General features: G+C 41.7%; 1 protein-coding gene across 1 annotated transcript in view; it reads left to right on the forward strand.

Moving 5' to 3' along the window:
- LOC137323598 (inactive dipeptidyl peptidase 10-like) overlaps positions 1-12,004 on the forward strand; it is a 685,713-nt gene that overhangs the window by 560,398 nt on the left and 113,311 nt on the right. The window lies entirely within an intron of this gene.

The following is a 12,004-nucleotide window of genomic DNA, read 5'->3' on the forward strand; positions in this document are numbered from 1 at the left end:
GCAGCTAAAGGTCTGAAAATACCATTATCAAATTAAACACAAATAACATTGCTTTTATATGAAATAATATTGACTTTAATACAGTGAGTTGTTGTCAATTTTAGTTTTCCAACATGCCCACAAGTGCCAAAAACAAGAAATGAGAATAAAAAGGTTTTATTTCTTCAGAAAAACTTTCAAGGTAGAGTATATCACTATAAAGTAAGCTAGCAACTTTTTGCAGTGGCTGTGTTCTTTTGCAGTTTTGTGGAGATTTTGATTACCTGGTTCATTTAAAAAATTGTGTCTTCAGATCCTATAGATTTGCAGAATCTCCAAGTAACCAAAGCAATGTTAATTCCATTCATTGAGGTTCTCTAATCTCTAATCTAAACAAGGCATTGCTGAGTTTATTGCTTTGCCTCACAACCACTGTCCAAGAATGACATTTAAATTCAGCACATTTCCTCTCAGGATAGTTTCACTCTGAAATCAACAGACCGTTAAGTGAAGATTTTATACTTCCAATGTTGGATATACTCTAGACATAATGAAAATCTTCTATTTTAAAGGCCTACATTACCAGGGGGAGAGATTCACATTTATGTTGTTGGAACAATCACATTACTGACTGTATTATTCCAGCAGTCTTTATTTGCAATATTTGCCAATCACAGCCACAAACTTAACTTTCTTACAGTTCATTCATTGATCATTACAGCCGATCATATCTCATATCATGGATGAGAAATTTGTTCTTGTCAATAGTGCGTTTTCTTTCATGCAGTTAATGCCACATTGAGGGCCCAATAGATAAAGACGACAGTCATTCCTCCATCATTCTTAAAGGAAGAGCATGGAGAATAAGCCCTCTACTTATGTTGGCCATCCTTGTGAGGTCATTAAGCCTCTTTCTGCACAATGTAGCAGTACATGAGGTGCCCTATCTCCGTAATGTCTCTATCACCACTTTCCAGGGGACATTCCCTTCTTACCCTTATTTCATTGTTCTTGGGATTTATGCAACATCAGCAAAGCAGTATTTATTGCACATCCCTAGTTACTCTGAGAGAATTAGCATCACACAATGCAAGACTGGAATCACACATAGACCAGGGAGGGGTGGCAGGTTCCCTAACATGAATGAACCAGTTAAGTTTTTACAACAATCCAATAACTTTAATTTTTTTCTGGTGCCAGCCCACAAATTACCAGATGTATGGAATTTAATTTCTCAATTTACCAAGGGGGATTTGAACTTGTGACCTGTTGATTGAATGTCCAGTACTATAAGCACTAGGCTACTTTATCTGACATCTAAAGTATATGATATGCCATGCCACAGAGGGAACCACTTACCTTTATGCTGCTGGGTTACATACAATGCAGATGCCACCATATGCTCCTGAGGCCAATTCTGTCATCCTGCATTCTGCATTGTGGGAAATTGTAGGTGTACAGCCCTTGATTTTCCACCCATTGAAATGAATGAACCGAAAATCATGGGCAGTGCACTTGCGATGTGCTTCCTGAGAGTCTGACTCCCCACTGATAGCATGGAATGGCAAATCAGTCCACCAATCTCTGATCTGACCAACGTGAGATTGCATGTCTCTATTTATCATTTCAACCACCTAGAATAATGGCAAAGCAGTAGAAGGTAAGTATGTTGAATTGACAGCCTGACGATCAATGTTCATTATTTTTATCACTTGTGTAGGTTCTGCATCTACTAACACTTGTTAGGCAGTACAAGCTCAGCCCTAAATGGGCATATGCTTCTGAGGGATTATACCAATATTGACCCAAAGAGGGACTGATTACAGAACAGTCACCGACAATTGCAGGATGTTGTCTTCAGATATCAAAGTCCATACTAGAGAGGCAGGTGTGCATTACGTTGCACTCAAACTCTCCTGTCAAGACACAGTGGAGGGGGTGATTTTGATGTGGAGTATACATCGAGCAGGGAGCAATCCTGAAGTAGCTGGCCAGAAGCCCAAACCATTTTCGTGGAGCACTGATAAGGAGCTTGCTGATTGGGGGTGGGTGGGAGAGGGGAAAAGCCAGCGGCCCAACATTGAGCTAAGCTGGTAGAGGACCATTAAAGGCGAGGGTAGGCCATTCGAAGGGAATGGGATGGCAGAAGGTGCAGCAATGGTCGGAAGGAATTTTTGTAGAGGCACAGGAAGCGCAATTATGCTCTAGGGTCACCCCTGGGAATTCTTAACAGACACAGCCGGAGCCATGATTTCCATTTTTAAATTCATATACATACATACAATATGGAGATACTTAGAGCTTGTAATGGAATGGATCTCCTCTGTCACAGAGGCATCATAGGTGAGCCCAACCCTGTCTTCACCCAACACCACATATTAGCACTTTCCAGCAGAGGTCACTGGCATGAATTTGCACTCCCTAGACTAGGGGCACCGAGGCCAATTATAGTATCTATGGGGATATAATGCTATCTGGGATCAGCTAACTCAGCACATATTTGGGATTAAAGCTGGGATGTTTTCCAATCATTATGGTTAAGTTCTGTACCAAGGAGGACCTTTACCAATTCAGCCAATAGGAAATTGGATTTCCACATTCCTCGAGTGTTTTCTAGCTCATGTTTTACTCATTCACAACCTACTTCCTTGTTAATTCTAATTCTGAGTGTTTGGATTTTGTTATTTTGACAAAAAATTTGCTTCATAGTATTTGCATAACCCACACTGAAGGCTTAGTTTGTTGAAAAGAGCTGAAATCTGGCTGTGGGTGGTTTATTCTCAAAAAATGCCAAATACAAGATATCTTCTGCCTCCATAAAAGTGAGATATATTAAACTGTAGAGGTAATACCAGACTCCCAGGATGTGGATTGGAGAATCAGAGCTACAGTGTTGTAAACCAACCTTCAACCCGCTCTCTGCAAGGTACCCAGTGGAAGCACAGAATTGTGAAATTACCCTTTATACGTACTGTGCAGTAGGTTAATCAGTTATTGTTATATGACAAATTAACAACCAAACTTTACTCGGTCCCCATCATACACTTTAATAATAGCTCCAATTCTCTGCCCCCTCCATTCCAAACAAATTCTATTTTGTAATTCTCAGAATAAGTCCATGAAGAATTCCATTTCTTCTGCTTTTTGGCCATATGAATAAGATATAAGATAAGTTTTAAATATGTTAAATTGAAGGTGAGAGGAGTACTGCAGAAAGTAGATGTTCATCTGCAAAAACGCAGCTTCCTTTGAATTACCATATTATTCACATAAATTAACACAGGATGCTCAATAAAACTTTTAAATTATATGTTGTGTTCAATGTCCATCTCCTCTTGCATCAAATTCAATCTGTTTTTGTCTTAAAGATGCCTAACAATTTGCATCTTGGCAAGTTGCAAAATGTTTACATTTCTTCATAGAGCAAATTACTGTTGTATCTCAGCATGAATGCAGGAACCAATCATTTAAAGCACATTAGCAAAGTGCAACAAACTAAATAAAAGAGCACACGGAACCACTAAGCTACAGTTAAGGCTTAGGTGAACAAAAAAAACTATGCAGTTAGATTGGCAGAATAAACTTTGGAGTTCAATTTCCACAAGTGGTTCTCCCAATCATCCATTGTAACTTCAGCAGAAGATCTGCAGAAACCTCAGCGAAATGGTATAATCCCCCCTTAACACCATTTCTCTGGGGTTTCCACAAATCTTCTGCCAAAGTTACGGTGGACAATCGAGAGAACCCCCACAAAAATTCAACTCCTTTATGTTTTACTGCAGTGCATATTTTGCAAAAGGATACCATAGATTCCGAAAAAAGTACTGGTAAAATATGTTAACCTTTATACTGCCAGGAGGTCCAAGTAAGTGACTGTACTCTTGGGCCACTGTGCTGCTGAAACAAACACAAAGCCCCAAATAGGAGCACCCCACTTTGGTGCATCTTCTGCAATAGGATTACCAACTCTTCATCATGAAAGAAAGACATGTTACCCGCAAGTCTCTGCTTTGTCAATTTGTACAATTAGTTCACTGGAATACCTTGTATTAGCCTTTAAATAGAAAAGAAAAACTTGCGTTCTAATTTTGCAAAAATGCTAAAAACCTGGGTGAGTTAGCTCATGGTGCAGGCTCATGTGCCCAGCAGCTCAGCGACCAAGCCATGTCAAGCCCCTCCCTCCTAACTGAATAAGCTACTAGGATATGAAAAGCTTGCCTAGAAAGCTTAACGTGCAGTACATTTGGCTAGAGAATGTAAAATCCAGCATGGCAGCAGCTCTTAAAGGGCTGCAGCGCACTATTAAAGGAAAAGTTGCGAAGTTGGCAGAAAATTGTTGAAGAGCTGCAGGTCCTGTTGCAGGTGCATCAAATGAGGATGGCCCTTGGATATCCTTGGTTTCATTTTTATTAGGCGTTTTGAGGTGAAACCTCGTCAAAGCCTTTCTGAAAATAGAAATAAATTATGGAAGCAATGTTGGTCTTGTTGGACAAAGGAAGTTAGGGAAACTTCTTGGAAGCTTCCCAACAGCTATTTAAAGCTGTACTGCATCTTTTGTCTGTAATTGTTTGTGTAGCTGATGCTTATAGTGAGCTTTTTAGCCTCCAGTTATGGGAATACCTCTATAGGTTCTGGAGGAAAATGAGGAATAACAAAGAAGGAATGCCAGACAGGTGAGATCACACCTCAAATGCTCCATTTGTGCTGCTACTTGTGTGTCGATGCCCAGGATTTCATATCCAGACCTGTTGGAAAACATCCAATTGCACAGACTACAATATCCTCATAACACAGCTCCAGCACAGGAACAGCTCTGTTAGAGGTTGTTAAGGTTATAGCAGCGTTGAACTTTTTAAGTAACTGGATTCTTCTAGGCAAGTTTGGGAGCTCTCTGATATAAGCCAACCTTCAGTTTACAATTGCCAGCAGCGAGCACTAGCCCTCCATTTCTGTCATGTGTCAGCCTTTTCACAAGTGCAGGACCTACATAATTGACTGCATTCATTGCTCATACATGTCCCTACTCCCAATGCAATTTCATTCATGATAGAAAGAGCTACCATTCTATGAATGTCCAGGTGATCTGTGACTATAGGAACAGAGTCATGCATGTAAATGCTCATTTCCGTGCCAGCAACCATGTTTTCTTCATCTATACCAGTCAATGTTGCCAGTGTTATTTGCAGGGGCAAGTCGACTCCAGAAATGACTTTTAAGGAACTAACGATATGTCCTGATGCCACTGATACCACTGCCCCCTTGTGCTGCCCTCATCTCCGCTCCCTTAAGACCAAGGGACGCAAACTTAAACGTTTATGGTGGACAACTGGTTTAGCCATTCATCGCCAGATCTGTCTGGACCACATAAAGTACTATCAGGTCCTGCTCTCCACTGCCAAAACTATTCACTATTCTAGAATCATCCTGAAATGCAAAGATAACCCCAGGCTTATCTTCTCCACTACAAACCATCTTCTTGAATCCCTCTCCTCTGCCCCCTCCACCTTCACCTCCAATAATAAGTGCGAGGAGCTCCTGGACTTATTTGTCACTAAGATTGAGACCATCCGTTCAGCTGCCTCTGCCACTTCCCTCCATTCCCTTAGCCCACCAAGCCAAACTTCCCCTAAGGTTCCCCCTGCCATAGCCCTGAACTCACATCTTTCTCTAGTTTCTCTCCTATCCCCCCTCATGCCCTCTCTGAGCTCATCTTGTCCATGAGGCCCACTTCCTGCTCCCTTGACCCTATTCCCACCAAATTGCTGACCGCCCAACTTCCCGTCTTGCTCCTCAGGTTAGCTGATACTGTTAACGGCTCCCTCGCCTTAGGTACTGTCCCTCTGCCATTCAAATCTGCCGTCATCACCCCCCTCCTCAAAAAAAACCCTTGACCTCTCTGACCTTGCAAACTACTGCCCCATCTCCAACCACCCTTTCCTCTCCAAAGTCCTTGAACGTGTTGACGCGTCCCAAATCTGTGCCCACCTTTCCGTGTTTGAACCCCTGCCACAGCACTGAAATGACCCTTATCAAAGTCACAAATGACATCCTATGTGACTGTGACCATGGTAAACTCTCCCTCCTTATCTTTCTTGACCAGCATGCAGCCTTTGACATGGTTGACCACACCAGCCTCCTCCAGTGCCTCTCCTCTGTCGTCAAGCTGGGTGGGACTGCCCTCACCTAGTTCCATTTCTATCTATCCAGTTGTAGCTGGAGAAACACCTGCAATGGCTTCTCTTCCCATTCCCTCACCATTATCTCTGGAGCCCCCTAAAGGATCTATCATTGGCCCCCTCCTATTTCTCATCTACATGCTGCCCCTCAGTGACATCATCCCAAAACACATCAGGTTCCACATGTAGGCCAACAACACCCAGGTCTACCTCATCACTATCTCTCTCAACCCCTCCACAGCCTCTGATTTGTTATGCTGCTTGTCCGACTGGATGAGCGGAAATTTCCTCCAACTAAATATTGGGAAGACCGAAGCCATTGTCTTCGGTCCCCGCCACAAACTCTGTTCCCCCGCCACCGACTCAACCCTTTCCCTGGCCACTGTTTGAGGCTGAACCAGACCGTTCGTAACCTTGGTGTCCTATTTGACCCTAAGATGAACTTCCGACTCCATATGCGTTCCATCACCAAGACCGCCCAGCACTTCTGTAACATTTCCCGTCTCCGCCCCTACCTCAGCTCATCTGCTGTTGAAACCCTCATCGATGCCTTTGTTACCTCTAGACTTGACTATTCCAATGTTATCCTGGCCAGCCTCCCATCTTTCACACCCTATAAACTTGAGCTCATCCATAACTCTGCTGCCCATATCCTAACTTGCACCAAGTCTCGTTCACCCATCACCCCTGCACACACTGACCTACATTGGTTCCCGGTCCAGCAATGCCTCAATTTTAAAATTCTCATCCTTGTTTTCAAATCCCTCCGTGGCCTCGCCCCTCCCTATTTCTGTAACCTTCTCCAGCCCTACAACCCTCCGAGATCTCTGCGCTTCTTCAATTCTGGCCTCTTGCGCATCCTCAATTTTAATCGCTCTACTATTGGCGGCCATGCCTTCAGCTGCCTAGGCCCTAAGCTCTGGAATTCCATTCCTAAAACTCTCCACCTCTCTACTCCTTTAAGACGCTCCTTAAAACCTACCTCTTTGACTAAGCTTTTGGTCACCTGTCCTAATATCTCCTTATGTGGCTCGGTGTCTAATGTTGTTTGATAACGCTCCTGTGAAGTGCCTTGGGATGTTTTACTATGTTAAAGGCGCTATATAAATGCAAGTTGTTGTTGTCGCATCACCCATAGACAAGGCCTGAGGGGAGGTACAATGCGACCTGTCCTTTCCGGGATAGATTGGAGGAGTGGTACAGTATCGTCTGGCGAAGGTTTCTAAGATTATTGTTGTCTGCTGTAGGCTTGCACAACTTTTCCCTGCAAAGAGGCTTAAGGCTGGAGCAGTTAGGGGAAGAAATGCAGCCATAAAGAAAAGAAGATGAGGCCAACCAGGAGACAGAGAAATTGTCTGCACAACAAATCGTTCAATCTATCAGAGTCATCAGACTGGGTCTAATCGATCAAATGTTTAATTAAATGCCTTGTACCATCAATGCACAATAGTAATCTCCAAATGTGTCCTTACTAAATAAAACATCGTCTCCATTGGGGCCATTTGTATATCAACACCAATGAAAGCTACATCATTTCTCCCTAACAATTTGAATCTTCCTCATACCAAAAAAAATGTCAGACACATTCCAGTGTCAACCAAGGCAAGTTTTATTATCACTTACAGTATTAAGTGCAGGTGCATTTGATGTGTTTTGCCTCAGTGCTTCCACTTAGTAAGACTTACTGAGTCTTCTACTTCCAAATCATGTGCAAGTAGTTTCCCCCAGTGGCAGGAGGAAGTGAAGTGGATGATTTCTGGGTGTTAGCATTTACTTCTAGGGATGGTGGAGGCCCAATATCTCCTTGTGCTGGGTCAGCAGATGTCACTCCAACTGCTAGCATCACAGCAAGTGAGGTAATGGATGCCTGGGTATGCATGTTTAGAGACACATCTGTAGTCATTTAACTAGGGCGGCAAGAATGTTTAGATGTCGTGTTGCCCTGAGAGACCTCTCAATCATCGTTTCAAGCTTCTGTTATTCTCCTGTTGCTGGACATTACCTCACACAACTATATATCTGTGTGAGCACAGACCATTGCATAGTAATGAGGTTATTGAAGTCTTGGGCTTGTGTGATGGTCATCTCAAGCTGATTCCCAACATGGTAAATGCAGACAAGACTGAGAGCTGTAGTTTGGAGCTCACATCTATACTGCTTCAATCATAGCAGTTGTCACAGTAACTGTGCTTATGCAATCAACCTCACCCAATGGGTGCTGTATTGCAGAGTCTGCACCTGAGGTGATGGAAAAAATTCTGGAAATGTAGTGAAAACCAATTAACATCTGAAAGAGAACGATAGATAACTGCTTTACATTGGACAGCTCATGTCGAGGTCCAACCTGAAATGTCATCTATCTTTCTCTTTGAGTTACTGACTGACCAGCAGTGTATTTTGAATGAGCTTTCTTTGTTGGAAAATCATACTTGGTTATAAAAGTCGATGGGAAGGAAAATCTAACTGGCGATTCGCTATCGCTCCTTTGCTCTACTGCCAAAGTTGAATTTCCGCCCCCCCACCCCACATGTCTGTCTCAACCATAGAAGATTCACAGTGCAATAAACCCTTTCTTTAGATCAAAAGAACTATCTGATATTTAAATTAACAAACCAATCTGATCTATAGTTCAGTAACCAAACAATGCAGACTTTGTCACATCATTATTAAAATTAATTGATTAGATAATAGTGTTTATACAATAGATGGATGTATAAGTGGTGTGGCGCAGTTGTACAGTTTTATTAGAATTAAATATTTAATTGTTTTATAAAATGATTTGCATAAAGTTGAGGATTGTCGGGACACAAAGCTTTCATTCATCAGGTTATCCTCACTCATGAATAAATTCTATATTCCAGTTTTCCATTAAATAGCCTCTATTTTCTCAATGGGAGGATCAAAGTGACATATAACCAGCCTATTTAAATGATGTATGAATACAAATTGATCATGATTTCATCTGAACAGATCAAAACATCTGCCTCGTTTTGATTGTCAAGAGTACAGAAAGTTTGCACATTTTTTTCTCATTTACTACAATAGACCACGATTGTGGACCCAAAGCCTTTCTTGTAATCCAGACGGTTCTTCTCCATTATTCATGATCATCAAGCCTTCCATTTTGTGGCATGGCTATTTTTTATGGGTCACTGAAGTACAAAAGATTGAACAGGTTGGGTCTATACTCATTGGAGTTCAGAAGAATGAGAGGAGATCTTATTGAAACATACAAGATTCTGAGGGGACTCGATAGGGTAGATGCTGAGAGGATGTTACCCCTCATGGGGGAATCTAAAACTAGGGGGCATAGTCTCAGAATAAGGGGTCACCCATTTAAGATGGAAATGAGGAGGAATTTCTTCTCCCAGAGGGACGTGAATCTTTGGAATTCTTCACCCCAAAAAGCTGTGGAGGTTGAGTCATTGAATACATTCAAGGCTGAGTTAGACAAATTTTGATTAGCAAGGGAGTCAAAGGATATGGGGAAAAGGCGGGAAAGTGGAGTTGAGGTAAAAATCAGATCAGTCATGATCTCATTGAATGGCGGAGCAGGCTCGAGGGGCCGAATGGCCTACTCCTGCTCCTATCTCTTATGGTCTTATGGTCTTAAAACTCATAATCAGTCTCAGAAATCATTCATTCCATTCTCTCTACATTTGGAATAACTGCCATCCAGTAAGCCAGGTTGCAGATAGGGATATTTAGTGAATATAGTCTTACTTAATTAAATTGTTCTCAATGTCATTTCAGGTTAGCCATGTATTTCAGCAAAAATTGAATTTTTCTGAAGCAAAATGATTTTGGATTTTATGGATCACGGGTAGAGAGTTAGGGCTTTAACTAGTAACTCCCCATTTTTATTTTGCATGTGTAACATATTCTGAACAGAATGTATAGCAGTGATGTACAAACCTTCACAATGGCCCAAAATTTGCTGTAGCAGGGCAATGAACAGCGCCCACCATTCGTTAGACTTGGTCTTTGCCCATTTAATCTACATGATATTTTGCACCACAAGTTGCTGGAAATGCGAGGTGGGATGTGTGCGGCGCCTTCTACAGGGCATCTGGGATCTGAGTGAACAGGGCAAGCAACTGTGTATCTCCTTAACCAATCAGATTGAAGGGTTGTGAAATTAAGAGCGCAAAGACTGAGAAGGAAGTGTAAGTTAGAGTGGGTGAATTCAATGTCAAATCAGGTACAGAAAGAGAAATAAAAAGAGGGAAAGAAAGATTGGATTGAGAGAGAAAATAGAGATAGAAAACAAAGTAACAAAAAATGTTTTAATACATTTTTAAAAAAATCTCCAACAACAATGAAAACCTGAAGGAATGAGACTCTGCACTTTAATTAGTTAATTTTCAATGCCAGAGAGGTTGACTGGCAGTAATTAACGCTTATCACTTCATTAAAGTGGTACTTAGATTAGAAATGACTTGACTTAACTTTCTGTGGCAAGTTTAGTTCATATCTACTGTGCAAATACAGGAACTTCACACCGTTCAATGCATTTCAATGGTGAGGCAGGCAGCAAGATGCCCCTTTCGTGAATTAGCCTCACCATTATTTGGACAGCAAATTCTGGGCCCATATGTAGATTGATATCTCCTTATGATCAAATGTCACAGTGTCTGTCAGATCACTGAATCATATTTCAACTCCAGCTAATTTTCCTCCATATGATTATCACTTTCTGTACCCACATAGTTAGCTATATGTAGTCTATAGTATATTTTCCTATATTCTGCTGGAAAATAAAATGGTATTCATATAGTTATTAACCATCGAGTACCCAATACCTTCAACTACTACTTCACTGTCCTCTTTATTACCCCACTGGAAACAGACTTCCAGTCGCAAAAACACCCATCGACCATTACCCTTTGCTTCCTGCCACTGAGCCAATTTTGGATCCAACTAGCCACTTTCCCTTGGATCCCTTGGGCTTTTACTTTATTGACCAGTGGGACTTTGTCAAAAACCTTGCTAAAATCCATGTACACTACATCAAACATGTTATTCTCATCAACCCTCCTTGTTACCTCCTCAAAAAATTCAATCAAGTTAGTCAGACACGCCCTTCCCTTAACAAATCCATGCTGACTGTCCTTGATTAATCCATGCCTTTCTAAATGACGATTTATGCTGTCCCTCAGAATTGATTCCAATCGTTTGCCCACCTCCAAGGTTAGACTGACTGGCCTGTAATTACTCGGTCTATCTCTTTCTCCCTTTTTAAACAATGTTCTTTGCTTCACTTGTTGCTCCCTCCTCAAATTCTAATCTCATTGCCCCAGAGTAGATGTACTGTTCTGGTACCGCCTACAAGTGGAGTGAGTGCGCTGTGTGCTGTGAGATGATAGGCTTTGCTTCTTTGGGAGTACCATGCTGCTGATCCATGCAGACACCCATAAAAATAGAAGAGAAGCAAATATTATAATCAAATGAGCAACACAATCCTTGTAAAAAATATGACTTCCCAATAAATGGTGTGACATGGTGCGGCGGTACATGCTAAATTAGTGAATAGCTGAGTCCCTGAGTTTGTGAAAGATAATGGGTAAGTAAATAAGCATCAACGATGGGTGCTAGCCTGCAAGATCATGACACCCTCTTGCCAAATGCTCAATACATTCCAGTTCCACTATTTTCAAGATCATTTCTTTGAGTTTAGTTAGGGGCTTCAGATTTGCTGGGCTGCCTTCAGTTACCCATATCTCTCATCCGTTATGGGCTTCCTTTTCCTACAATCAAAAACAATTTGGTGAAAAGCTGCAAAGTTGAAGAGTTCTGGCACAGCGAGGCTATCCTTCCTCCCAATTATGCAGCATATAGGTTGCTGTTAG

This window comes from Heptranchias perlo, chromosome 7, assembly GCF_035084215.1.
Source record: "Heptranchias perlo isolate sHepPer1 chromosome 7, sHepPer1.hap1, whole genome shotgun sequence".
Classification (NCBI taxonomy): Eukaryota; Metazoa; Chordata; class Chondrichthyes; order Hexanchiformes; family Hexanchidae; genus Heptranchias; species Heptranchias perlo.